This window comes from Pongo abelii, chromosome 1 (genome assembly GCF_028885655.2).
Source record: "Pongo abelii isolate AG06213 chromosome 1, NHGRI_mPonAbe1-v2.0_pri, whole genome shotgun sequence".
Classification (NCBI taxonomy): domain Eukaryota; kingdom Metazoa; phylum Chordata; class Mammalia; order Primates; family Hominidae; genus Pongo; species Pongo abelii.
Window position 1 is genome coordinate 41,072,060 of NC_071985.2, and position 27,883 is coordinate 41,099,942.

Consider the following 27,883-nt stretch of genomic DNA (forward strand, 5'->3'; position numbering starts at 1 on the left):
ACAGTTCACAATTGCAAAATTGTGGAACCAACCGAAATGCCCATCAATCAATGAATGGGTAAAGAAACTGTGATATATATATAAACTCATATATATCATATATCATATATATATCACATATATATGATGGGATACTACTCAGCCATAAAAAGGAATGAATTAACACCATTGCAGTGACCTGGATGAGACTGGAGACTATTATTCTAAGTGAAGTAACTCAGGAATGGAAAACCAAACATCGCATGTTCTCACTGATCTGTGGGAGCTAAGCTATGAGGATACAAAGGCATAAGAATGATACAATGGACTTTGGGGACTTGGGGGAAAAAGTGGGAGGGGGTAGAGGGGTAAAAGACTACAAATGTGGTGCAGTGTATACTGCTTGGGTGATGGGTGCACCAAAATCTCACAAATCACCACTAAAGAATTTACTCATGTAAGTAAGTAGAAATACCACCTGTACTCCAATAACTTATGGAAAAATAAAATAAAATAATAAAAATTTTAAAAAGATTTGCTAAAAAACAATAATACACTAATGTAAAGGTGAAATTTTGCTTTTTCTCTTGAACAAGATTTTCATGTAATTTTTTATCAAAGATTTGTGTTTGCTTTTTAAATAAACTGTAGGAAAAATAAGAGAAATAAAAGAGGGAAACAAAAAAGAATCACAGATAGCTTGCACTGCGAGGGACCTTAGGAATTATTTAGAATAACTTCCCTTTCCATGACATCACGCTCCATTGGCTTTCCACCCACCTCACTAGCCATTCCTTCCCAACCCCTTTTCTGGTTTCTCTTTCTAAATATTGCAGTCACAGCCTTGGGTCCTCTTTTCTATCAACATCCATTCCCTAAGTGATCCTATCTAGTCCCTTGGATTTAAATATCAAAATGCCGATCATTGCCATATTTGTGTTCCAAGGCCTTGACTGTGCTCCCAACTGAGCTCCAAACTTGTATACCCAAGCATATACTTGTTATATCAGTTGAATGATTTAAAGTCATCTCAAATATAGTATGCCCAGGGTAGAGTTCTTGATTCTGCTTTTTCCACCCAAATCTGTTGCTCCCCCGTCCCTCCCCCAACCCCTACATCTAAGTAAAGATTACCTCCATTTATCCATTTTCTAAGCCAAAAATACAGAAATCCTCTTTGGATTATTTTTTCTTCTTACAAACTATATTCCATCTGTTGGCAAGCCATTCCAACTTATTTATTAGTGGCAAATATATGTCTCTGTTCTATTTCTACTGCCACCACCCTAACTGAAGTCATCCTCCTGAGTTCATCTAGAGCTTTCAAAGACATTTCTTACATAGTAGAAGTTGGATAAATATTTGTTAAATAATGAATGAGACAGAAAAAGTAGGTGGCAGAACTTTCCTGGAATGATTATTGTGAGTAAACGTAACTTCACTCCAGCTAAATCTTCCAATCACATAATTGCCCACTGAGCACCCAGTATTTCCAGCAGCCCTGCCATGTTTCCTAACACCACACCATCTCTTCTTAGGAGCTACCTGGACTGTACCTCTCCTTGCCCAATTACAAAAACAAACAAACAAACAAACAAACACTCTTTCCATTGTTCTTTCCTCCCTCACTCCGGAAACATTGTTTCTAAATTGTGATATAAATCTTACCAAAAATCTGGACCATCAGAAATATGTGGATGATTAGGAACGTTGCATAATTTTCTTTTGAATACTGAATAATGCATAGTCATAGCTACAGAGTCTCTTAGCTTAATAGAAAGCAGAAGCAATTCAGGATTTGGGAGCCTGTCTCATTCCCATTAATACCACTTCTCAACTGGAGCACATAGGTCAGTGGTCATGTCCATAGTTGCATTAAAGCCATTAAGCTGGGGACCAGGAGGGGTGAGATGGAGAGTTGTGTGTTTGCTTGCTTATGATAAGTGCTAGAATAAGGGCTCTGAAGTGCCCCCAAGGACTCTGGATTCTGAATAATATAATGATGTGCACTTTACAAAGTATCATCACATTCATTATGTCATTATTCAGCCCCATAATGCTATGGCTATAGGTTTTAACATCTGTATTTTATAAAAGAGGAAACTGAGGCTCAAAGGGTAAAGTAACATGCCAAACATTACAAAGCCATGTTATTTTATGAAAAATCCTGAGAGCACTTTAAAACGAGTGGATGGTGAAAACATCTCACGTTTCCCTGCTGAATGAGCAGATAACAAAAGGCATTCCAGCAAGGTTACATGTTATTTATGGGAAGCCAAGAAAAGCTCTTCCCTGTCAATAAGCCGTTTGGCTGGCACTCTTTCCCACAGCTACTATAAGCACCAAATGGGGTCCAGCTTACCCTATTATTCAAGATGTTCAACTTCTGGTGCAAGATTTCCCAGTGGACCCGCAGATTGTCTTTTTGCCTCCTCACCTCACTGTTTCTGTGGGTCTGTCAACTAGCTGTCCTTGCTGCAGGGACAACGTCACGTTCACACTCTGTGATCCACCTGGGGGAATGACTACTGATTAGACTACGGGCTCTTCCCATTCACAATCCAATCTAAGGCCTGAGGCATTGTCAGACGGCCCCTCCGTCATCTTGGGCTCTCTCTGCTGTGTCTTACTATGCAGACAGAGGAAAGTGACAGTTTTCATCATTTCCTGCTAAATGATTCAGTGCTGATTCAGCCAGTTTCAACTCCACAGCAATGCAATAAAAAAAAAAAAAAATAGAGGAAAAAAAAAAAAAGACCCAGAATAGAAGAGCAAATGCTTATCAACCATTCTGAGGTATTGTTACATGTAGGCCCTCTCTTTTCTTTCACTCAGGAAAGTCCTTGTGCTTCTCCAAGGACACGCAGCTGTACTGGATATCAGCCTCCTGGGGTCTGTCCCTTCATTAACCCTTCATATTTCCATTTTAGAGGGGGCAGGTGTTTCTTGGGAAAACAACAACGACAACATTATTTCTCAGGCCCCAGCAATGGAAACCACGTGCCAAAATAAGAACCATCCAATCAGGAGTGTATGGCACTGCTTCCAAGTGGAGCTGCAACCTTAGGTAAGTCATTTCCCATCTCTGAATCTCAACGCCTCTCTATTGAACAAAGATGACCAAACCCTCTTCAGATATATGTGAAATACTTTGCAAGCTATACAGTATAGGAAGAAAGCAAAATGAATGGAGGCTTTTTTTTCCCCTTCTAAAATCCCAAATTAACTTGTACCACAGGCTCTCCCTGCATAAAAGCATAAAGGCAGGTTGGCCAAACTAAGGGTTTTTGTGCCTGAGAGACACTCGGGACTGAGTTATGGTCTGGACAACACTTCAAGTGAAGAAAGTTTATCTTCTTACCAGCTGAGGGCATGAAAGAAGATTTCTCATCTCTCTTTGTGCATTTTTTTTTGCCTTGATATCTCTAAATAGCCCCTACCATGCCCCAGAAGGCTCATGCTATTTCCCTCTAACCCATCCCCCAAAACTTCACTGCTTTATTCAACCAAACCCTGCCTGTAAGAGATAATGCCCATTTTTTAATCCCTACCAGATCACTTTAATCTGGATCAAAAGGCATGTATTCTTTCTCTGCCCTCCCCTACCTCAATTTTTAACTTAATATAACCAATTAAGCTGTGAAAATAAGTCCATCAGGTTCTCCCTGACTACCACATTTTGTTTTGTTCAGACATTAAAGCTAAAAGGTAATTCCACAGTTTGGACTTGCCCTTTCTTTCCTCCGTGTTTTCATTCACTCTGTTCTCCTTGCATAAGGTATCCTTTTCTCTCTCTTTGTCCCTCAACATTTCCTCCTCCAGGAAGTCCATCTTTATCCTATCAGACAATATATCCAAATACCTGCGATACATTCTATAGCACCTGCACTTCTTCATAACAACCAGCAATGAGAGCCGGGTTTATGTCTGTATGTTCACCCTCATGTCCCCAGTGCCTAGCACTTTGGCTAGGACATAGTAGAGGCTTAATAAATAAGTGCTGAATGAATGAATCATGGTGACGAGGAAGATATTTTTATGCCAGTTAGAACTGGCAGGACCTCAGAGGTCATCCCCAAAAGTGTGCCACCCAAGCCTGGCATCCCCTACACAGTATCCCCAGCAGACAGTCAACTGGCTTCCATGTGAACAGGAGCAGATACGGAGAAATTACTTCTTTACAAGACCATCAGTTCTCTTCTTTGACAGCTCTCACTATGAGCAAGTCCCTCACCCAAACTGGGGAGGCACACTGACTGCTTCCTTCCTACCTACAGGTGAGGCTACAGGTGTTCTGTAACATACCCTGCAAATGTATCCATCAGATGAGAATCTTCGCATGCAGCGTCTCCTGATTCCCTTCTGAAGTCACCTGCTGGGTCCCACTGCCTGCTGTCCATCCCACTACACACTGCCTGTCTTTCAAATCTCATTTGACTCCATCCTCCTCATTCTATACCCAGGCACGAGTCCTGAACTTCTTATGGAATCCAGCACCCTGGATACCCTCCTCTCTGCAAGGTGAATTAGGACATTATTCAAATGGAATAAAAATATTATCCCTTATGAAAATAGACTTTGGTCCCAGTATGCCCTCTGGAGCCACTTGCCCCCCTCTATATGAGACTCACTGCTAACTCCTACAATGACCTTCTTCTACCTCTTCTCCCTTCCCTAAGGTTATCTTTCTTCTCCAAGTCAAACAGTCTCAGATCCCTCTGTTCTTCTTCTCACGTGGCATTGTATGCTAGTCCTCTACAGCTTTGACCATCCTCTGCAGGTTGATTATTAACTGGGGCCTTTGGATAGCCCCAGAAAATCACAAATCTCCAGTCTAGACCCTAGCCACACCCAACCAAGTCCCTGGAGTAACAAATAAGACAACGAACACCACTGGGCAGGTTTCAAGTTTTCATTTATATGCACAGAACACTAAGAAGGGTCTCCGTCACTATCAGATAATTATTCTTTCTCACAGTGGAATATGTTACATTCAGCAAGGCAGAAGTTGCCCTGGGGAAGGACTAGGATATATACAATCTGCTCTATGTTTAAAAAATGAAAAAGAAAATGGAAAAAAATTCCACAACTTCTCCCTTTCTGTACTGTTAAGATAAACATCCTTTCCCCCAGTTACACAGCTCAAGCTGATGGTGAATACTTTTCTCCCCGCAGAAATCACTTCTGAAAAGCAGATATTTAACATTTCCAATCTGTCTCTGAAGCCGAGATTAAATTACATTTTGTTTTGAAGGAATTGAAAACACACTTGTTAATATAATAAATGCCTTCCGTTAGTTCTAGAATTTGTCTTTGTTAGGCACATAATTCAAGAATTATCTATTATGGTAAAAAAAAAATTGAGCCATCTGGGTCTGTGCTAATATCTGTAAGCAATAAGTCTTCGATTTCCTTCAAACTTCATTACGGGCAATACACAGAGAGCAATCATTCCAAAATCAGAGCTTGTTTTCTGTTGTTGGACTATTGTTCATCAGGATTTATGAAGCAACAAAAAGGCATTTTCTTGATTTTCATAAGTTAAGCTAACAGTCCGGTGATGACAACCCCATTAAAACCCAGCAAGTTAGATGTTTAAGCTATGGAGTTTTATACTGTATCTATCATTTTTACAAAGTGGCTTTCTGTTCTCCTTCAACTTTCTGTAGACTCTTTCATCGATAGAAAGAAGAGGAAAAATGCTTATTTACCATATATTTGTTAAGCCACATACATTTGCAATGTATCTTACCTGACAATGTGTAAAGGACATAGAGCATTATGAAACTGACCAATTTTGATGATGTGGAGAGAAGAAATATTAGGCAAATAGCATTCTCTTTCAAATCAACCCTGCCTGCTCTGGCTTTTGCTAATGCATTTCTCCCTGGGGCTGGAGGTCGAGGGAGATGAGGAAGGGACAACTGACTTGTAGCTGGGGGAGGCAGCACACTTTCCTCTAAAGATAGCGGCCCTGTCCAAACTGCAGCCTGTATATTGTTAAGAGCCTTCTTGTGATTTAGGCTGCTGGACACAATCAGCACCAGCTGAAACTTTGGGAATGAATGTGGGAAAGGAATCCCAGGTTGGCAAGAAAAAGAGATTTCTTGGCTTTTAAGTCTTGCATTTACGAATCTCCCATTTGCGATAAGGAAATCCTGTTAGGTATGAAGATGGAGTTTATTCTCTGTGACTCATTTCTTCCTTAGGGCTGTCTGTTGGATTTACCAGCATAAGCGCTATCCAAGGTAGAAAGTCTTTTCTTCCCTTTTTTTCTTTTTTCTTTTCTTTTCTTTTTTCTTTTCTTTTTTTTTTTTTTAAGAAGGGAGCTCTTGTCTTCTGAGAATCAGGAGGCTTTCAGGTCCATTCCATCTTGAATCAGCCTACAGCTTGCTGGTGGCCATGGCCTTAGTCACAAGGGCCTTACAGACACACGTGGATGGTGCCAGAAACAGAAAGGAGCTTGAAAACATTTTATTCTCAAAAGAGGTGAGTTTCCCAAGCCATGTGCATTAATTGTAAACCTCTATGGAGTTAGGAAGATGGATCGAGTTCCCAGAGAGCCCAAGAAAGTCTTGTCTCCATCTGATGATGGAAGTCGCATCTTCTATCATCTTGCTATTCTAGAGACACAGTGGGACAGGGAGAGGAAAACGGGCTGACATTTGTTGTGTTCTCGTATTCTATACACTGTGCTGGGCATGTTTACATATGTAAGCTGTGGTTTTCAAAAATGCTTGGTCTGCTGGTTTTCCCAACATAGCCTTTTATGAACCCAATGCTACAATTTCCAGCTGTGATGGTGAGACATGGAAAAATATGTGCCAATTGTGCTTGATGTCCTGCCCCCAGGAGGTGACTGATGTGGAGCCAGCAAACTCACAGTCCCTTTGATAGATAACTGGCTCCTCCTCCAGGCTCTGTTTCTAAGAAACTCAACATCTTCCTGTGGGATTGCCCAAGATTCCAGAAAGCCTGGGTTTTGTTTCTTTCTGCTTTCATTGTGGCTGAGGTCACATGCTATCTTCTGTGTGACTAACTCACTTTCCTGAAATGAAAACCCATAGAGACAGCTACCAAACACATGTGGCATGGGTTGATTGGTAGTTGAATTTCTCCATCTACCAATTTGTGCCTCTTGCTCTCTCAGCCTGGTAGATTAATGCCATAAAGTTAATTCCCATTAGTTCTATTATTGCCTTTTATCTGGCTTCCCTTGGGGCACGCAGTGGGATATTGGAACATGACTCTATTTTTTATAAAACTTCCCTATAATAAAATAATTTTTAAATGATAGATTAGATCTTAAAATATATGAACAGCTTATGTTATCGCTTGCTTGAGAGACTTCACCCCTCCTGTATGGTTTGGATTCCTTTTCTGATTAAAGAAAAAAAAAATTGCTGTTGTGAGCGTTTGGCTTCTGATTTTCCATAATTCTTATTTGTAAGCACTTTTGTGCTGGTACCTCCTTATAATTTACTAAGTGCTTTGCTCTTAAAGAGCACTTAACAGAAAGAGGTGCAGAGAAATTACATCTGGCAATTAGGCCAGTAAATTTAAGTCCAGGACCCAGGCAAAACAGGTCATTCCTTGCTTCAGGTTTCCTATCCCTGTCACCAGCAACAGGTTGCCTGTGGGCTGCTCCTGACCATGTTGAAGGAAGCATGGGGTAACTGCCTGCTGTTAAGCTGTCATTTAGGGCTCACATGGCCCTTAGAATACATTAGCAAAACTCATTCAAGAGCCAGAACAAAGATAGTACAGCCAAGAAAAAGCTCAAGAAGTCTGGATTACAAGAAGTCGTGTGGTCTTAGTTTCTTGTGGCGCCAACTAGCTTAGTCCTCAAAAAAAAAAGAATTTGGCCCCAGATTTCTTTTTTCTGCCTTGAAGACTGTGCCAGTAACCTTGCCCATGATCTGCACCCCTCCCTTGCCCAACTATTTCCCATGCCTATGCATTGAACAACTATGCAATTTATCTCCAAACTCAGGCATTTTGAGAGTGAAAGGGGGAGCTCCTGATAGTCACACACAGAAAACATGTGTAAAGGAAGATCCTTCTGGACAAATTAGGGATGAATGGACACCGTCTATATCCTATGCCACCCACTTCCAGAATGGAGAAGAAGATGGGCATATAAAACAAGTTCGAAGAAAGTGTGGTCTGAATCATCAGCTCTGAGTCCATTTCTCCAGGCTGCCTTTTCCAAAGAGCCTGAGGTTTGAGCTTCTTGCTGCCAATAAGAAAGAAGATATTTGATATCATGTGTACTTTGTCTTCTGGGGAGTTAGCATGGTGAGGCATCAAAGTGTGTGGGCTCTGAAGCCAGACTGTCTGGGTTTATATTCTAGCTCCCCACTTACTAACTGGGTGACTAACATACTAGCAAGCTACTTTTTTGTCCTTCAGTTACTGAGTGAGAGGAGAAGAGAGAAGCTGGGAGGGTTACATCAACGGAAATTCATCCACCTGAAAACAAGAGGCAAGAAAAAAAGAAGGTGGCCTCCTAGTGGAGATGACCATTTATTAAACCCTCACTCGTGTCAGGCCCTACATGACAACATCTTAACAACAACTCTTCAAAGTACACATTCTCATCACCCTCATAATCGTCATCACCATTGATATGTCTGTTTCACAGATGTGGAAATGGAAGCTCTGAGACAGTTATTTTTTGCAAGGCCATGCAGCTAGCAATAATTAGAAGCTATCTCTGACCCTAAAGTCCATGTCATTTCTAGTATGCAAAGTATCTTGACTGGTGTATGTGAGTAGGACAGGGGTATTCTGCTTCAGTGAGACCTCTCCAGTTAAACTTATCTCAACTTACCACCAGCACATGCTTTCTAGAGACAGTTAGCCCTAACCTGGAAGCTCTTCTTGCTAAAGTATTCTTCTCCTCCTTGGGACTTCAGTGACTTAGCTGTGTGACCTAGGCTAATTAGCCTTTTCTTGCTTCAGTTTCCTCATCTATAAAATAGAATGTATATTCACACCTATATCATGGGAGTTTTGTAAGCATTCAATGAACTAATACATGTGAAGCCCTCAGAATGGTGCCCAACACATGATAAGGGTTCAATAACTATTAGATGTCAATGTCTTGCTCCAAGTTGGCAGGAGGAAGTCAAAAAAACTGGAGAGATAGTAATTCATCACTGGATAGGGGAAATGCGGGGAAACTTCAAGATTCCTCTGCCTCATAAGAAAAACGAGGGCAGACAAAAAGATTTCCCTTTCCCGCACTCATGAAGAACCTTCTCAAGGACAAAGCTCAAAAACAGCATCCTCATCTTCATTTATATAGTAGCAAACAATTTGTCCATATCCAACATCATTGAAACCCAAGTCTGCAATTTCTGCCTGTGCTTACTGACATTCCCCTACTTCCATGTTGTCCACATTAGCAGGCACGCTAATGACTCCTATATTAGTCCATTCTCACACTGCTATAACGATACCACCCAAGACTGGGTAATTTATAAAAGAAAGAGATTTAATTGACTTACAGTTCCACATGGCTGGGGAGGCCTCAGGAAACTTACAATCATGGCAGAAGGCGAAAGGGAAGCCAGAAACTTCTTCACATGGCAGCAGGAGACAGAAGTGCAAGCAGCAGAAATGCCAGATGCTTATAAAGCCATCAGCTCTTATGAGAACTCACTCATTATCATGAGAACAGCATGGGGGAAACCAACCCCATGATCCAATCACCTCCCACAGGGTCTCTCCCTCAACACGTGGGGATTACAATTCAAGAGGAGATTTGGGTGGAGACACAGCCAAACCATATCAACTCCATAGCCTTCCTGCTCTGGATCTACCTGGAGAGAGCAAGCCAGAGCAAAGCAGCCAAGCCTGCAAGGCACATACACCTAACGAGAGGTTCCTCATCTGTAAAATGAGGAGGTTGGACTTACCTGATGATCTCTAAGGCCCTCTCCAGCACTAACATTCTATGGGTCTGTGATTCAGAGGCACCCCAGGATTACCAGGGCACCAGAAGTTGAGCCAGTTGCATTTCTCATGCATAATGGGCTGGAGAGAAACAGTTGGCGGGAATTAAAGTCTCAAGTCCCAAGCACTGCAATTTGTCCTTGCTGCTTACTGGGGAGCCGAAGGTCATGCTTTGCCAGAGTCTTAAATATCATTCTCATCCATAAACCTCATTCAGGCTGCCTGGAGAGTCAAAGTCTCTTATTTAAGAAGTGAACACAGTAGGGGAGAGGACACAGGACAATGGAATATTTTAATGCAGGCAAATAGCTTTCGAAGCCCTATAGCCTTGTTCAGCTTTATTCTGCAACCATGCTATTTGATCCCTTTGCCACTGGGTTGAAAATTGTAAAAATATTTCACTTGCAAAAATTCACTGTATATGTGGATTTTTTGATCCACCAGCTTTCAGGAAGCATTAAATGTATTGCAACAGTAAAATAACCAGAGTTCATGGGCTGAAATCACCAAGGGCAAGAGACCCTGGAAACGGAGATGCAGGTCACAGGCTTAGTCCTGTCCAGCCTATAAAGTGCATATTTGAGAATAAGTGGGAGCCTATGTAAGGCAAAGTAACAGTTCCCTGGATGACACATTCAGCATGGAACTGGGCTAAAGGAGAAAGAGGTTTCTCCTAGTCCCTTAAGACTGAACTGAATTCTGACTGCTGTTGGGATTCCACCTACCCTTGAGCGAGTTGTGTCTCTAGTCTTGAAGTGGCATATTCAACCGTCTAATGAGACCTTTGCAATGGTTCCTCCTGCCTGCTGATCGGTGAATCACTTGATTTCATCTGGTCCCAATTTCTTTCTGATTCATATAACATGTCTTGGCTCTAAAAACACCAGTGAGGTTCATGTGTGATTTGGGGAGGTTGTGCTCTGGATACATGTGACCACAGCCCTGAGAAGCAGTGTCACAGGTAGCTAAGCATGGAGATCTACAGCCGGACTGGTGATTTCAAGCCTCAAATCTGTCATGCCAATTGTGTCACCTACACACATTACTTCATTGTTTTCACCCCAGTTTCACCATTTTAAAAATGAGAAATCAAATATAGTATACTTAGGAGGTTGTGGGAAGGATAATATGAGTTTTAAAATAAAACACCTCCTACTTTGTTCTTCATCCTCATCAAGCGAGGGCATATTGTATCAGGGGCTACTGAGGAGACACTTACGGCCAACTGAAACTAGCCTGAGGGATTTGTTTAATTCCGGTCTTTATGGCCACAGAGGAGAAACGTTACAGTGATCTCACTATCTCGGCGAGATCAAATCTCGGCCGGGTTTGGTAGGAAGAGGAAAGAAAATAAGAAGGTACTAAGTGCTCTGAAACACAGGGTGAGAAAATGGAAGGAAGAAGAGAAGGGAGCCAAAACAGGCTTGCTTTGAGAGCTGCAAAAAACCTCATTGGTTTTACACATTTGGTTCTCTGGGCCCACTGATTGTGCACTTCTCCCAACTGTCATCAGAAACTGCCATATCCACTCTTGCCTTACGCCCTCTCCTCCTACGGCCTGCCTCACCCTAGCCTGTTCCCTAGAGGCAACTCAGGGCTGAGAAAAAGAAGGAGGTGGGATGAGATGAGATTTCACATGACGTACTGGCCACCATGAATAGCACCAAGCCCTGCTGGTGATTCCTAGATATTCAGGAATAAGCCTACGGACACATTCAAATAGTGCTCAGATGGACCCTGGACCTGCATCCTGACATAAGGGCTTAGTGCAGAGGCACAGAGGAGAAAATCCACCAGCCAGAAGCTAAGGGAGGGGCCCCTATCTCCACTGGAAAAGAGGGTGTCCCCTCTTCCCGTGCCAAAATCTGATTTCTTCTTTGTAGTTCAAAGGCATTGAGGGTTATGTCAATTGCTTATTTTACTGACTAGGAACTGATACTTTCTCTGAAAAGATTCAGAGGCCCAGCTTGGCAGACACTGGAACCCCATAGTGGATCCTCTGGGTAGAATTCCTTCTCCTCTTCCTCTACCTCTTGTTTCTCTTCTCCCTCTTAAGAAAAAGGCCCCTGGTTGTATAAGAACTTGGATTTCCAGAAGGAGAATATATTTATAAAGTAGTATGTGCCCACTGGGGAAAAAAATAAATAGATAATTTGTGAAGCAAAAAGAAAGCCATTCCCATAATGACCCAACAAGTCCCCTCCTCAGGGGCAGTCTTGATAAACAGCCTTTAGATATTCTTCCAGGAGCTTTTCTAGCTACAAATAAGCACAGTGTAGTTTTCTAGCTACACATATTGTTAAAATGGCAACATTTTAACAAAATAAATTTGCATTATATTTATTGGTCTACAACTTGATACTTTGCTTCATAATAGATCATGGGTGTATTAGTGTGCTAGGATCACCATAACAAAGTGCCAAAATCTGGGTGGCTTAAACAACACGAATTTATTCTCTTACAGTAATGAAGGCTAGGAGTCAGAAATCAAGATGGCAGCAGGGCCATCCTCTCTCTGACAGCTCTAGGGAAGACTGCTTCCTTGCCTCTTCTAACTTCTTTTGTTCCCTGGCTTGTAGACACATCACTCCAGTTACATGACCAGCTTCTCTCTGTGCGTCTTCCCATAGTCTTCCTTCTATGCCTGTCTATCTCTTCGTTTAAATTTTCCTTTTTTTTTTTTTTTTTTTGAGATGGAATCTTGCTCTGTCACCCAAGCTGGAGTACAATAGCGCGATCTTGGCTCACTGCAAACTCCGCCTCCTGGGTTCAAGCAATCCTCTGCCTCAGCCTCCCAAGTAGCTGGGATTACAGGTACCTGCCACCACGCTGGGCTAATTTTTGTATTTTTAGTAGAGACGGGGTTTCACCATCTTGGCCAGGTTGGTCGTGAACTCCTGACCTTGTGATCCACCCACCTCAACCTCCCAAAGTGCTAGGATTCAGGAGTGAGCCACCACGCCCAGCCAATTTCCCCTTTTTGTAGGAACAGTCGTTGCATTGGATTAGGGCCCATACTAATGACCTCATTTTCATTTAATTGCCTCTGTGAAGATCCTATTTCCAAATAAGACCACATTCTGCAGTACTGGGGATTAAGACTTCAACATTATCTTTTTAGAGGGATCCAATTCAACCCATAATGATGGGCATCCTACTGAACCTACTTCAATTTCTTAATAGCTACCTAATATTCTATAGTTTTATTATGCTATAATTTATCATTCCCTAAAACTTGAACATTCAGTCTTCTTCAATTTTCTGATGTTAACCAGTACTGTAATAAGAATTCTTATACATATTATTGTACACTTACCTTTGCAATTTTTTTAAGGATACTGCTATAGTCTGGAAGATGGTGTTCCCCCAAATTGATATTTTGGAACAAATGTCCAATGTTAGGGTATTGAGAAGTGGGGTCTTACGGAAAGTGATTAAGTCATGAGGACTCTGCCCTCATGAATGGGATTAGTGTCCTTATAAGAGAGGCTGAAGGGAGTCCCCTAGTCCCTTCCACCCCTTTCACCATTGGAGGACACAGAGTTTGTCCCTTCTACTATGTGAGGACACAGCAACAAGACTGTTCATCCCTTCCTCCATGTGAGGACACAGCAACAAGGCACCATTTACAAAGCAGAGAGCAAACCCTCACCAGATGCCATATCTGTTGGTGCCTGGATCTTGGATTTCTCAGCATCCAGAATTGTGAGCAATACATTTCTATTGTTTATAAATGACCCAGTTTAAGGTATTTTATCATGACAGCCCAAACAGACTAAGACACATGGGTTCCTTGAAGTAGAATGTATGGGTCAAAGGATGGGTACATCTTAAATTTTGATGAATATTGTAAAATTGTCCTGCATTAAGTCCTATCAGTTTTTACACCCACCAACAGTGTATAGCAGCACTGTTTCCCCCTACACCTTCATTAACCAGAAATCATCAATCCTTTATATTTCTACCAATCTCGGGGGTAGAAAGAAAATTGTATCTTGCTTAATAGCTATTCCTCTGATCCCTAGTGGAATTGAAGATAACATGTTTATACCCCATTTGCTTCAGTGAATTTTTAAATACTTTGCCCATTATTCTGTGGGAGTGTTTATTCTTCCAACAAGCATTTCTAAAACATCCACGATATGCCAGTCAGAGTGCTAGGTTGCTTATATGGTATTTTAAAAATTGATTTGTAAATTTTTAGAAGCTATCTTTATATTAAAGCAATTAGTCCATTGTCTATAGTATACCTAAATTCTTTTCTTAGGTTTCCATTTGTTTGTGTTATATTTTGTCCTATACAAATTATTAAAATTTAATTTAATTAGTCCTATATATATTTTATTTATTCTGAATCTCTGTTTAGAAGGCTTTTCATAGTCCAAGATTATAAAGAGTATTCTGATATTTTCTTCTAGTACTGTTGTAATGTTTTTCTTTAATCCACAGAGAATATCTGTGAGCTTGATATAAATGTAATTTTTTCATCTATGAACACGAAAAGCATAATGGTCTGCTGATACTTAAATACCACTTACCAATTGTTCTGTCATTTTTCCTACCAATTGGCAGTAAAGATGTGAGCTAACATTTTATTATATACTTTCTATTATAGCCTGCATTCTCTGAAAGCAGAACCTGGGATAAAAGCTTGAACGTATTTGGAAATGTGAGCCCAAGAAACAGGCATTCTTAAGTGGTAAGTGACACCTGGGAGGAGAGAAAGTCAATACATAAATATGCTTTCAAGTCAACCACTCCTATGGGCAACTTTTGCAGAATTACCCTGGATCTTCTGAGAAGCCTTACTAAATATTCTGGGAATATTACTAAATACACTGGAATAATAGGGGCAAAGCATTTACCCCTTGACTCCCATCCCTCATTGCTCAAGGGTGGCCATACAGACACCAACTCCCTACAATTCCAGGTTGGGCATGTATGAGTGCAGAATATATTCTCACCTGCATTCCACACAATGTCCTGCAGAAAGGGTGAGTAATGGGGCCAGAGGCAAGTGCTATCTGATTGTATCTGCATGAAGCCAGCCAAAATTTACAACACATTGAAATGGCTACTGCAGAAAGCTCTTGAACAACACTGTCAACACTTTCTATGAAAACAGAAATGGTCTAGATCTGAGCTGTCCTGTGTGGTAGTTGCTAGCCACATATACCTGTTAAGCTATCAAAATGCAGCTAGAAAACTAAGAAACTGAATTTTTTATTTTTGGTTAATTTTAATTAATTTAAATTTAAACACACATAGCCACATGTGTCTAGTGGCTACCTATGAGAGAGCATGAGTCCATAATAAGAGATAGTTAAAGAGAATTTTGAAGTGATGCCTACATGGTGCCAATATACCTTCTATGATGTACTAAGTACCAAAAAAATCAGCATGTTTTTGATTTGCTAAAATCCTTACATATTTTACTTTATCCCCACAACAAGCCTCTATGAGAGATATTATTATTCATGTTTTATAGAAGAAGAAAGTAAAACCTAGAAAATTTAAATGACTATTTTATGATTGTACAGCTAATAATCAGCTAGGGTCAGGATTTAAAACTAGACAGTATAATTTTAGAGGATGCGTTTTTAATCATCTTGCCATGAAGTCACTCTGTCTCTAAATTCCTATATATACATGGATCCATACCTGGATTTTGCATTTACCTATCCATCAGTACCACACTGTTTAACTACTATAGCTCTAAAGTATGTTTTGATACCTAGTACATTTTTAGCACTTTATCATGTGACATTTTTAAATATTTTGACCACTAACTATTTCCCTTTCTAAATAAGAAGTAATTAAGAAAGGTAGAGGCCAGTTCAGATCCTTCAAGCTTTAAGTTATAGAAAAGTCAGCTAATAAAAGGTGTTTGTTATCCCAAATAATAAGGCTATAGCCAGGCATTTCTAGAATTTGTTAATATGGCTACTCAGAGACTTAAGCTTTCACATTCATTTTCTTTTTCAATTTCCAGAATATTAGCATTTGCCCTAAGGTTCTTTGGTCCATGGTCCAAGATGACTAAAGCACTTTCAGCATCATCTCCTCACACAGCCATGACCAGAAGATACGGATTTGGGAGTAGTCACCTGATAGTGTCTGCTATAATGACAAAGAAAATTATGATTCAATTCAGAGACTATGTAGATTTAATATTCAATAGAACTAAAAATATTCAAGTTTGATTTCTATTTAAATGTAATCTCTTAGTTGAAACCAAAGTAAGGGTTGGTTCAGGGAATCAAAGCAGTTCCATTTAAGATCTTGATTCTTCTATGGGCAAAAGGAATTCTTGTCTGAGTTCAAAGACTCACTGTAGCTATTTCTTTCTTGGGAGAATTCAATTTTGCCACAACATCTTCTTCATGCTTAGAGAAGCTGAATTTCAACCCTCTGAGCAGCAGTTCTCAATGTAGATTTAAACCATAGCACCCTAAAACTTTAGATGTGGGGAAACCTGAAAAATCATGTGGCCCAGAATCTCCACATCACAAATGAGGAAGCCCAAGCCCAGTTAGAGTTGGAGCAAGAACTAGAACCTTGCTTCCCTAATGACCCTGCCCCTTCCTCTTTCCCTGTGTAGTTTCTCCAAAAGGCAAAAAATGAGCTATAACAATTTATTACTTTTATTCTGTGTCCAAAAGCCCTGGAATCTTTTTTTTTTTTTTCTTTTTTTCTTTTTACGTAGTCTCACTCTGTTGCCCAGGTTGGAGGGCAGCAGCGAGATCTTGGCTCACTGCAACCTCCACCTCCCGGGTTCAAGCGATTCTCCTGCCTCAGCCTCCCGAGTAGCTGGGATTACAGGCACGTGCCACCATGCCCAGCTAATTTTTGTATTTTTAGTAGAGACAGGGTTTTGCCATGTTGGCCAGGCTGGTCTGCAACTCCTGATCTCAAGTGATCTGCCTGCCTTGGCCTCCCAAAGTGCTGGGATTACATTTTTAATCCACTTCTAAAATGGGTATGTGCTAACCAACTATTCAGAACTCCAGTATTGCTATTGTTCAGATGATCTGGATATTTCCTAAATAATTTAGATTATGTTTAACTCTTGCAGACATTCTATGAGTTTATATCAGCATTTATTGGGCTAAGTTAAAACCTGAAAAGACAAATATAAAGTTTGTTGCATATTTTCTAACTAAAAGGGCAATGTGTCCTAATTATCAAAAATTTGGAAACCTTGAAAAAACAAAACTCAAAGAAACCAAACTTAGCTGGGTTCCATGGCTCACGCCTGTAATCCCAAAACTTTGGGAGGCCAAGGAGGGCAGATGGCTTGAACCCAGGAATTCCAGACTAGCCTGAGCAACATGGTGAAAGCCCATCTCTACAAAAACACATAAAAATGAGCCAGTCATGCTGACACACATCTGTAGTCCCAGCGGCTCAGGAGGGTGAGTTGGGAGGACTGCCTGAGCCATAGAGGTTGAGGCTGCAATGAGCCATGATCATGCCACCATACTCCAGCCTGGGTGGCAGAGTGAGACCCTGTCTCAAAAGCAAACAAACAAGGCTGGACGCAGTAGCTCACGCCTGTAATCCTAGCACTTTGGGAGGCCGAGGCGGGCAGATCACAAGGTCAGGAGTTCGAGACCAGCCTGGTCAATATGGTGAAACCCCATCTCTACTAAAAAAAATACGAAAAAAATTAGCCAGATGTGGTGGCGGGTGCCTGTAGTCCCAGCTACTCCGGAGGCTGAGGTGGGAGAATCTGAACCTCAGAGGTGGAGCTTGCAGTGAGCCGAGATCACGCCACTGCACTCCAGCCTGGCCAACAGAGCAAGCCTCCACCTTAAAACAAACAAACAAAAACAAGAAAGAAATTCAAATTATTCAGTATCCACCATCCAGTGATAATCAATGTTAATATCATAGCTTGTATCTTTCTTTGCATACTTTTGTAGTGCATGTTATTATGAGACTTTTAAAATGAAAGTTACTTTTTTGAAGCCCCTGTTTTTAAAAGAAAATTTGCAGATAGATGAGAAACATTTTTCAACATCAATACATAAAAATAAAACATAATTCGATTTTTAAAGAGTGGAAGTATCATATCATGTAGATAAACCGCAATTAATGTAATCAACTCTCTATAATTCAGTGTGCAAGTTTGTTACTAATATTTTAATATTTTAGACACACATATTTGTGCATTTCCAAACAAAAATATTAAGTCAAACGATATGTACCTTCTTAAGGTCGTTAACACATTTTGCCAAATTGCCCTCCAGAAGGCCTATTCCAATTTATATAGCCCAAAGCTGCCTGTGAGATTCCCTATTTTCCTACTCCATTGCCCACATAAGGTGTTAGCATTCATCGTCATTTCAGCCAAGGGGAGCTTTTGCAAAAGCCAAGCTTACCTTTGTGACTGTGATTTTTATTTGTCCCCGTTTGCAGCTCCCATGAATTCTTGTCTTGACCAAGTCCATCTGAGGGGTTTCTGCCCTCACTTGGCTGCACTGACATTGATTCAGCAAAGAGTTTTGCCAAAAGGACAAAGATAACAGATGTGTTCACTTGGGAGACCTGTTAGCAGTGGACCATGAAGAGGGTTTGAGGGAAAACAGCAGCTTCTCCAGAAGAGCCTCTGACATTCTGGAGAGAGGCAAGCCCTTCTTTAATTGCTTTCACCTTCCTCTCTTGCAGGTTATTTCCCTCTTGGCCTCAGACTTCCCTAGGTAGGGACTCATCTGCATTTCCATTTGCACTTCTTGCTAGTGGACACACAAAGGTGAATCCAGGAGCAAATTTAACAAACTGGCAGGAGAAACTAGTCCAGATTGTTCTGGATAAGCTTGGTATTAGTAGGGTATTTCATTTGCTACTAAATCAATGCAAACAACAGGATGCTTTATTTCTTTCCATGCAAGCTTTAATAACCCAGCCCAATCATAATGAATTCTGGGGCAGAATTAATGTAAAAGAGTAATGGTGATTAGGTAATTATCAAGTAAAGAGAGCATTTAACCTTCCCAGTGACTAAACTGCCTAAGACTACCTAATATAATATATGCTCTCTGGAAATAATTAATAATTTAAAAATTATCTAATCTCTACTATTAATCAAGAAGTAAGGATGCAAGAGCAATGCCAATCAAGTGGAGTTTGCCTCCATTCAATGTCTGCCAAAGCACTACTTCTCTCTAGTGTCTTTGTATGTGTCGGCCTCTTTGATTTTCATTTCAGGCTAGCTAGACATAAGCTGTTGCAAGTCTCTCAGAATATCTCTACAAGATGAGACACATTACACTCTAAAATTATCTACCCTGAGTGAAATGCCAGGGAGTAACCTTTGGCCTCTGTCTTTTTTAATTGCAACTCAAGCCATTTTTAAGCCATGGGCTGTGACAGCCCCATGCTCTGCTCTCCTTCACCCACTCTTCACTCCCCCTGCTCCTCGTGGGCTGTGGACTCTGCAGAGGATTGTGTGTGTGTGTGTGTGTGTGTGTGTGTGATGCAGTGTATTGTCTTGTTAAAAAAACAGATGTGTCTTCCCCCAGACATATAGTCTTAATTCCACAACAAAGGCACCCATACATCGATAGGCCTTACCAACACATACATTCATGAAGGCACATGTGCACCCATACATGTATATACACACACACACACACACACAGACACATACACAACTCAGAGAGTGGAAAAATTCATCATGCTAAGTGACAACGCATGTATTTCAGGAAGATTCAGAGTAGAATAACTGGAAAATGCTTTAAAGATTATTTTCTCCAAGCTCCCTACAGAAGATAACCCTGGAAAAGAAATGACTTTTCCAGGACCATACAATGAATTAAAAAGAGAAAAATAATGAAAATAGAGTTTTCTGACTCCTGAACCCCAGAACTCTTTTCCCTAAATGCAATAAAGCCCAAGACCAAAGATGCCAGACAGCAGTTTAGGAAGTACAATTTCTTAAATATTTGCTTCTTTAGATCTTGTTTCCTTCTCCTAGACAGCAATCCAGCTCCCTTCTTTGACTGGCGGACCCCTTAAGAAGCAGGTCAAGTAGCACCTCCTCCAGGAGGCCTTCTCTGATGCACCCAGAGTTAAGTTAAGGCCCATTCTGTGAGCTCCCATAGCATTCTGTGCTGAATCCTAAACTAGTACTTTTCATCATTTATCCTGTGCTGGCTCTTTGGTCTTTTATTCTTCCCCAGATGCTAAGCCAAGAAGGATGTATATTGTTCATGGTTGTATCCCCAACCCCTAGCCCACTGCACAGTGCTCAGACAGATCTCATTAAACTACGCAAAATCTCATGGATCCAGGAAGCCATCACAAGGGCAAGGGGGCATGTGTGCAGCAGAGCCCGAGCCAGGTAATTTATCAACAAGCTGAGACAGGCACACAAACAGGAGAGTGAAGAGAGGTAAGTCGCTACTAAAACGTGTTCCTAAAAGGCAAGCACAACACAACTTCAGACCATCTTACTCTTTCATGAAGCAGAGATTCTTATGAGGGCGAAGACTGCTATAGGTGAAAGGAGGACAAGAAAGTGACTCCACTTGTATAGAGAGGCAGAAAGGAAGCAGGATGCAGCAGGGAAGCAGAAGCTGGAAACATCCTAAAATGGATAGCAGTCTGGTTACCTACTTGGGATCTACGGCTTGTTTCTCAGAGGAGCAGTATTTTGGGGGTTCTCAATTTCTGTCTGTTGAATCCATTGACCATCTGCTTACGGCAGACCCAGGCTTTATGTGTCTAGTTTGGGGAAGCAGATGGGGGTGGGGTGATGTGAGTCTATGAAATATGCTCAGCCCCTAACCCAGTACTGGGCTCTCAGAAAACGCAGATGACTTCTTGGGTGTTTTCCATGTGTACCTCTCTGCCTCATTAGGCTACACCTGGGTCATTAATCCTGAACCTTGGATGTCCTTACTCTTTGCAAACGTTTGCTGAGGACTATCATAGAACTGGAACTGGTCAATCAGTTATATAGATCAGTATGATCATAAGAATCATGGAAGTACACATTTTGTAAAATTACAGATTATTGGGCAACCATTCTACATCTACTAATTTAAACTCTAGAAAACAGGCTTAAGAATATGTATTTTGTCCAAGCACCCCAAGCAATTCATACCCTCAGACAAGTCTAGGAAACACTGGCAGAAATACGTAATAGCAATAACAATAATATTTATCATATAAATAAATTAATTAAATAAAGATAATGGTTCCTGCCTTCAAAGAGCACACAATCAGGTAAAAGAGCATTCTTTAAAATAATCATTCCTGACTCAAAGATACTCAACTTGCTTTCTAAAATAACACATATAAATAACTACAGTTTCATTTTTAGCTTTATGATATTCACTTGTGTGATTTCTGTGCAAGCATTTCTTGTGAGATTTGACTTGGAAATCCCCAGATGGAGACAGGTAACCAAAGAGAGAGCTCCAGAGTGCTACTGAGAGCATGGGCCCTTTCAGGGGACCCTCTGCAGAGCTGGGCTCAGGAAAGAAAAATGTAAACTTTTAAAAGAGTTTCTTTGGGTTTTGAGGAATATTTGCAGGCAATTTGGAGACTGAATAAGAGTAAAAATCAGCCATCCCCAGCAGAAGTTTATGATAATTGAGGCACTTAGTACACATTATGGAGACAAAAAACAAATCCCCCGATTCAGCCAATAAGTAATACAGAACTTGGAGTAGCTGGGCAAATAGTTCTCAGAAATTACTGGACAATCAAAATCCTATTTGGCTGTAAATTGTGTATTGCCACCGTACCAGCTGCCCAATCTCCCTCACCACTCTGCATTGGCACCTCTGCCTCTTTAGCCACCATTACCCCTCCCCTGGAGAACCCTTCCCTTCCTCACCCACTGTGCTTGGCTCCCTTTCAAATGTTCTCACCCTACTCTGGGGAGCTTATCATCAGACCATGAGGCATTAATTCATGTTCTGATGGTAGAGACACAATGAAGTTCTTTCTACATGGTGCCAAGATAATCAGAAGCCTTGTTAGAAGGGAAAAATCAGTCTGATTGACAGTCGGTAGATACAAAGACTAAATGATGGACTGCATTTATCACTTTTCAGCTAGTACATTTTGATGTTAAATATTATTGAATTTGGGGGAGTACAAGTTTCAGAGTTTTTGTTTCAAATTTGTTTGTTTGCTTGTTTGTTTGTTTTGTCTTGTGTAGCAGTGGGGTTTATTTTTCCAATGAACTGTTATGCAGAAGCCTAATACACAATATATGCAAGTAGAGCTGCTCTGGAAAGAGTAGGGAAAGAGATCAGATTCCTGCTTCTCCTTGCCCTTCTTTTTCTTCAGTGGCTCCTATCACCTCCACAGATGCTGAAGACCCAGAAAAAAAAAAAAAAACCTGATTAAAAACCACTTTTCCCTCCAAGCCCCTTGTTTTACAAGCAATGAAACTGAGACTCAGAGAATGGAATTGCCTGCCTGACTTCTTGCAATGGCAGCAGAACTGGAAGCAGAATTCAAGTCCCTGGAATTCCATTCATTGCCTTTGTCTCCACACCAAAGGTCCAGAGGCTCTCCACTTCATGGGTTCTCACCACCCCAGGACAGTGGGGAAGGTGGCAAGAGGAGGCAGCAGCTGTTTCTTACGCAGGCCATCTAATGCACCCTGCACCTATCCACTGCTTTCTTTGTACATACGTTCTCATTTTGTTGAGGTTCTGAGTTGGATTAAGGTCAAACCCAGTGATTTAACCCTTTCTAAACCAGAAAGATATCCTAAAAGAAGACAAAATGGAAAGTTACAGTTTTCTTCTTCAGTCCACCATCAATTTCTGCCTACTGTAACCAGACCTGCCTATCAAGGAAGCAAGTGCTCACAAAGCTCTCTGTGATCCTTTCTTCATCCCTCTACCTCCTTCTCAATCACGGATCCAGTCCACATCTCCACATTTGCATTTGTCACTCTTCCGCTTTCCATCAAATATTCTTATCTTCTGTCCAGATTCTTTACCCTGCCCTGGAGAGCCTCTCCTTTTATTATCGGCCAGTAAGGTACTAATATATTAGTTGCTTCAAAGTGCACTTTTAATGAGGGTCGTGGATGTTCATTTAGGGGAATTTGATAGTGACTATACATTGACATTGGTGAGGTTAATGATTCAATGCTTTATTTCATTGAACAAGTTGAACAACACTTAGCACATTGATCCACAATGTCGTATAATCCATCTTTGCTATTACTTTAATGGTGCCATGGCATCGATGCCCTTTAAGTAATTGTCAGTGTGAAAAGATGGACTTGGCCTTGTCATGTCAGATTAGAGCTATGCTGAATTGTGAAAAAATTTTGTCTTTTTAAAAATTCTTTCTTTCCCCTTATTGTATGTCCTTCTAATCGAATAGGGAGGCGTGGGCTTGTAGATGCCAGGAGGGACAGTCTGGCTATATAGTGAAGAGACAGATTGGGCATGCAGAGACACAATGGTCTACATTTTCTAAGCCCTGATTTTCATCCTGCATCAGACCTGCATGACCTTGGACAGGCTTCTTAGCTTCCTTAGATCTCTGTGCTTTCATTTTTAAAAATGGAGATAGTTAATGAAATCTACTTGTCCCACCTACTTCACAAATGATGAGTCTTAGCCTTAAGGCGTGATGCTCTGCCCCTGGCTCCAAGGAGATGACAGAAGAGAGAGAAAATAATGGGCTGGAATCTCACCTGGGCCCTGCCCACCAGGACAGGTAGATAAAAGTCGGGGACACTATACCAGGGGCCAACTCTGGGTGACAGCTTGGATGGCTACAGTGTCTAAGGTCTTGACAAGCCCATGGGTCTTCCAGGAGAGGTTATTGAGAGCCTGACCAGCTAGGCAGAACACATTTGTAGAGAATGATGTTGACACCAAACAGGCAGTCATTACTCTGAAATATGTCCTTGGGACATAGTTGTCCAGCAGGGCTGAACTCAGGGCAGGCCTCCTGACTTGAAGGTGAGCACTGGATGGGTGAAAACCTTGAAAGGGAGACCTCGGCAGACAGGAGGACGAGCTATGGCTTGGGGACTATACAGGGTCCAGTGGTTTCCTTGAGTAGAGATATCTCATGATGTTTTGGCAGGAGCGATTCTAATGGTAGTTGGGTGACTGAACATAGTTAAGTCTTAAGCCTACAAACTCACTAGATTAAGAATTAAGTCTATCCAAAGTCCTGCCTTGGTCAGGACTAGCTAAGAATTTGGGCGAGGATGCAGAAAGAGGAGAGCTGTAATCTAGTGAGCAAGAAGCCCCACAGCACCCTATGTGAAGGCTATGGAGGTGGCATATTGAATATGGCTTTACCCATTGCTTGCTGGATGACTTTGACAACTGAGCAGGTTACTAAGCAGCTCTGAGTTTCATTTTTCTCTTTTGCAAAAGGGGAAACAAAACTACCTCACAGGGGCTTTGGGAGATTAGCTGGTACATGTATGGGGTGGGGTGGGGTGGGGCTTGGCTGGGGAAGAATCAACTTTTTGTTTGAAAGAAATGAAATGAGGCAGAAGAAAGAGGTATGAAGTATGTTTAACATCATCCATTTAACAGACCTGCTATGTACCAGACACTAAACTTGGAGTTGAGAAAACAAAGATAGACCATATGCTATCCCTGCCCCCAAGTCGCCCACAATCTAAGAGAGGAGACAGACTGTGTATTTTGATGTCAACTCTGAAATATTTAGTCCTAAAGAAAGGAAAATGTTAGCAATCTCCAGGAAGGAAAAACTGTAGAGCCTCTTTCTGTCCATCATCTCACTCACTCCCCATAGCACGTTTTTAATTCTGCCTGTGGCTAAATGGGTGAGTTTCACTCTGGAGGAAATTATTAAGGAGCCACACTTGGCTGCAGAACTAAGCCATGTTCTGCAATAAATTTTACCAATAAACTTGGTATTTTTATTTCCATCTGTTTGACAACTGTGTCTTATTTCTCAATTGATTCTGAATTCAATAGGGGAAGAAAGGGGGAGTTGTTTATTGGTTTCCACAAAATCCAACATGATACAGGTTATTGTACAGCAGAAGTATGTGCAAGGCATAGAAATTGTATGTAGCATGGACAGATTTATTCTATATGGGGTGTGCGTGTGTGTGTGAGTGTGTGTGTGTGTGCAGAGTCGGGGGAAGACTTACAGAAGTGGGGGATGAGTTGCTAAAGAAAGAATGATTAGGAAAATGGAAAGAAGAAAAGAAGAGCACCCCACACACATCCATAAAACAGCAAGTACAGGGGCTAGAAGGTGAGAAAGAGCACATGCAAAAAAATTTCAGAAATGATCAGATGTTGTGTAAATGTTCAGTAGGAGTGTAAGTACCATTTGGTCAATATTGTACCAAAGAATCCATATCTTTCAAAAGAACATTCCTCAGATTACTCCATGTTGGAATTAACAATGCCATAGTAAACCCAAGGAAATACCCCCATCAGAGCTGGCCCAGTGCAAAGTGGAATGGCACTAAAGTATATTTTGGGCATTGTTTTACCTCAACAACATGGAATCTTGGGTTTGGGTCTCATCATGCCGTTATCAGTGCAAACTTTGTGAGGCCTCAGTTTACCACGTGTAAAATGACAGTATTACATAATCTCTAATTCTTCTTCCAGCTCTGACATTCCATGCACTTCTCGTCCTTTCACAATTTTTTTTTCCAATCAGTCCTTTCCTGTTGAACTCTCAACAGAGAACCCTAGTCTCAAGATCTGTATAGATTCATTATCAATGTTTCAGATCTAACTTTGCCAATACTTGGGAACACAGCCCTGTAAAGCATCACTTGGCACTTATTTCAGCACTTCCTTATTCGCCACACAGGAGGGTATGGTCAATTTTTTAAAGAGAGAACAAATATTGAGCTGAGCCATTATTTGATTCTGGAATCAAATTTAATTCTTGAAGTCCTTCTTTTTCTCTTAAGAACTCCATAATCCAATAGTCATATTTATAGACTCATAAAAAAGGGTAATGCCAAGGGTGTCTCCATGCTGAAAATAGGGCAAGTGTGGAATGTCTATTCCTTGAGGGTGAATTTCTCAACGCTGGCATTACTGACGTTTTGGGCTGGATAATTGTGGCAGCTGTCTTGTGCCTTGTAGGATGCACAGAGCATCTCTGGCCTTTATTCCCTGATGCCATAGAACCCCTCCCCAGTTGTGACAACCAATGGCATTTCCCCAGGCATTTCCCAATGTGCCCTGGGGATCAAAATTGAGAACCATTGTCTTAGGAGGTTCCAATTCCCTCTACCTGAGTAAATTGATTGTAAACACACATGCATGTCCTCAGAGAGGAGCTAAAGAATATATTTCTCTTTGATACTATTCATTCCTTTGTTAATTCAACTAATGGAGTTCTTGCTGGATGCTGGCTACATTTCTTGGTTATTTAAATTCTCATTTCAGAATCCTTAACTCTATCCATTTTTAAGCCTCACAATGCTGGCTTTTTCCTACATCTCCTTAGCTGTTTCTCATGCCACCACCACCACCACCACCACAGCCATTACTGTTGTTCATGATCCTACAGCTCACTCATTCCCGTCTCTGAGCTTCCACATCTGCCACTCACCCACAGGAAATCATATGCACCAGTGAAAACTCTGAGGGCCTGAAGGGAAGGCCTTGAATTCTAGTTTTGGTTCTGTCCCTTACTAGCTGTGTGACGTTAAAAATGTGTGTGCCTCTGAGTGTCATAATCTCACCTGTAAAATGAGAATGACAGCGGCACATCCCTGCCTACCCATCCTGGTTGTTTTGAGGGAAAAATAAGAAAATGGCAGAGGAAGTGCTTTGAAAACTATGAAGCACTGTACAAAGGAGAAAGATTGTTATTATCATGATCATTATCTGTAGAACAAAAGATTTGGAAAGGAAAAGAATATTAGCACAAACTGCTTATCCAGCAGAGAGAAAGGCAGATGAAAGAGCAAAACAATAATCGCTCAGATTGGGCACAGGATAAGAAATTGGAGAAGAAAAGCACAGTCCCTTTGCTGTTTTGAGGGCAAGTACACTCCCTTCCTCCAGGAGTGGGAGCTAAAGATAAGACACCCCAGAGTTACTGTGAGAAGGGACTTTATTGGGCCCCTATGCAGGGCTGCTTGATGAGGCCTGGGGCTGCTTTCAAGTACAACTGCAAAAAGCATAGCTTTTTCGTGCAGAGGGAACCTCAAGGAGATAGTCTGTTAATGTACCTTAGATACTTACTTACAATGTGCCAGCCACTGTGCTTGGGGTGATTCCTGAGGATGCTTTCATCAGCAATGCATCCAGAAAGGATGGGAAAGTCTACGCTCCCCTCCCAGCCCAGGCTGTCTCGTCTATGCTACAGGACCTGTCTCTGCCTCACAGTGTCCCAGTGTAAGATCGCTATATTCCATAAGGAAAACATTGGTAACCTTTGGAAATGTACTAGAGCATGAAACACGGAGTCTGTGAAATCACTTTTGTAAATTGTGAAGCATATGTCATGGTTCTATTTTTTATATTATAAAAATGATAATGATGATAGTGGGCATGCATATATAATGCTCAGTATGTGCCAGGACTGCTCTAAATACTTTAACGTTCATTCATCAATTAACAGAAACTGAAAGTGAAGATAAATATGAGCAGTATTGCATAGAGGGGCCTACCAAGTCCCAACTCCTTTTTTTTATTTATTTTTATTTTTTATTTTTTTTAATTTTTTTATTTTTTGCTATTTCCATGGTTCTATGTTTTTGGATTTTCAATGAAAGGGGAAAAAAAGTATGTCCAAAGTGGGCAAGAGTCCAGATATTACCTAATAAGAGCACTACCAGCAGCAGCGAAAATGAAAACATCATATTAATTAAGTAAACAAGAGGACAAGGGATAGTGGCTGACGCTGGGAGGTTCACACTGCAGATTCTATGACCTCCAAGAACAGAGCCAGTTGGTAACTATGAAACAAGGGGAAACTTATCTGCAAA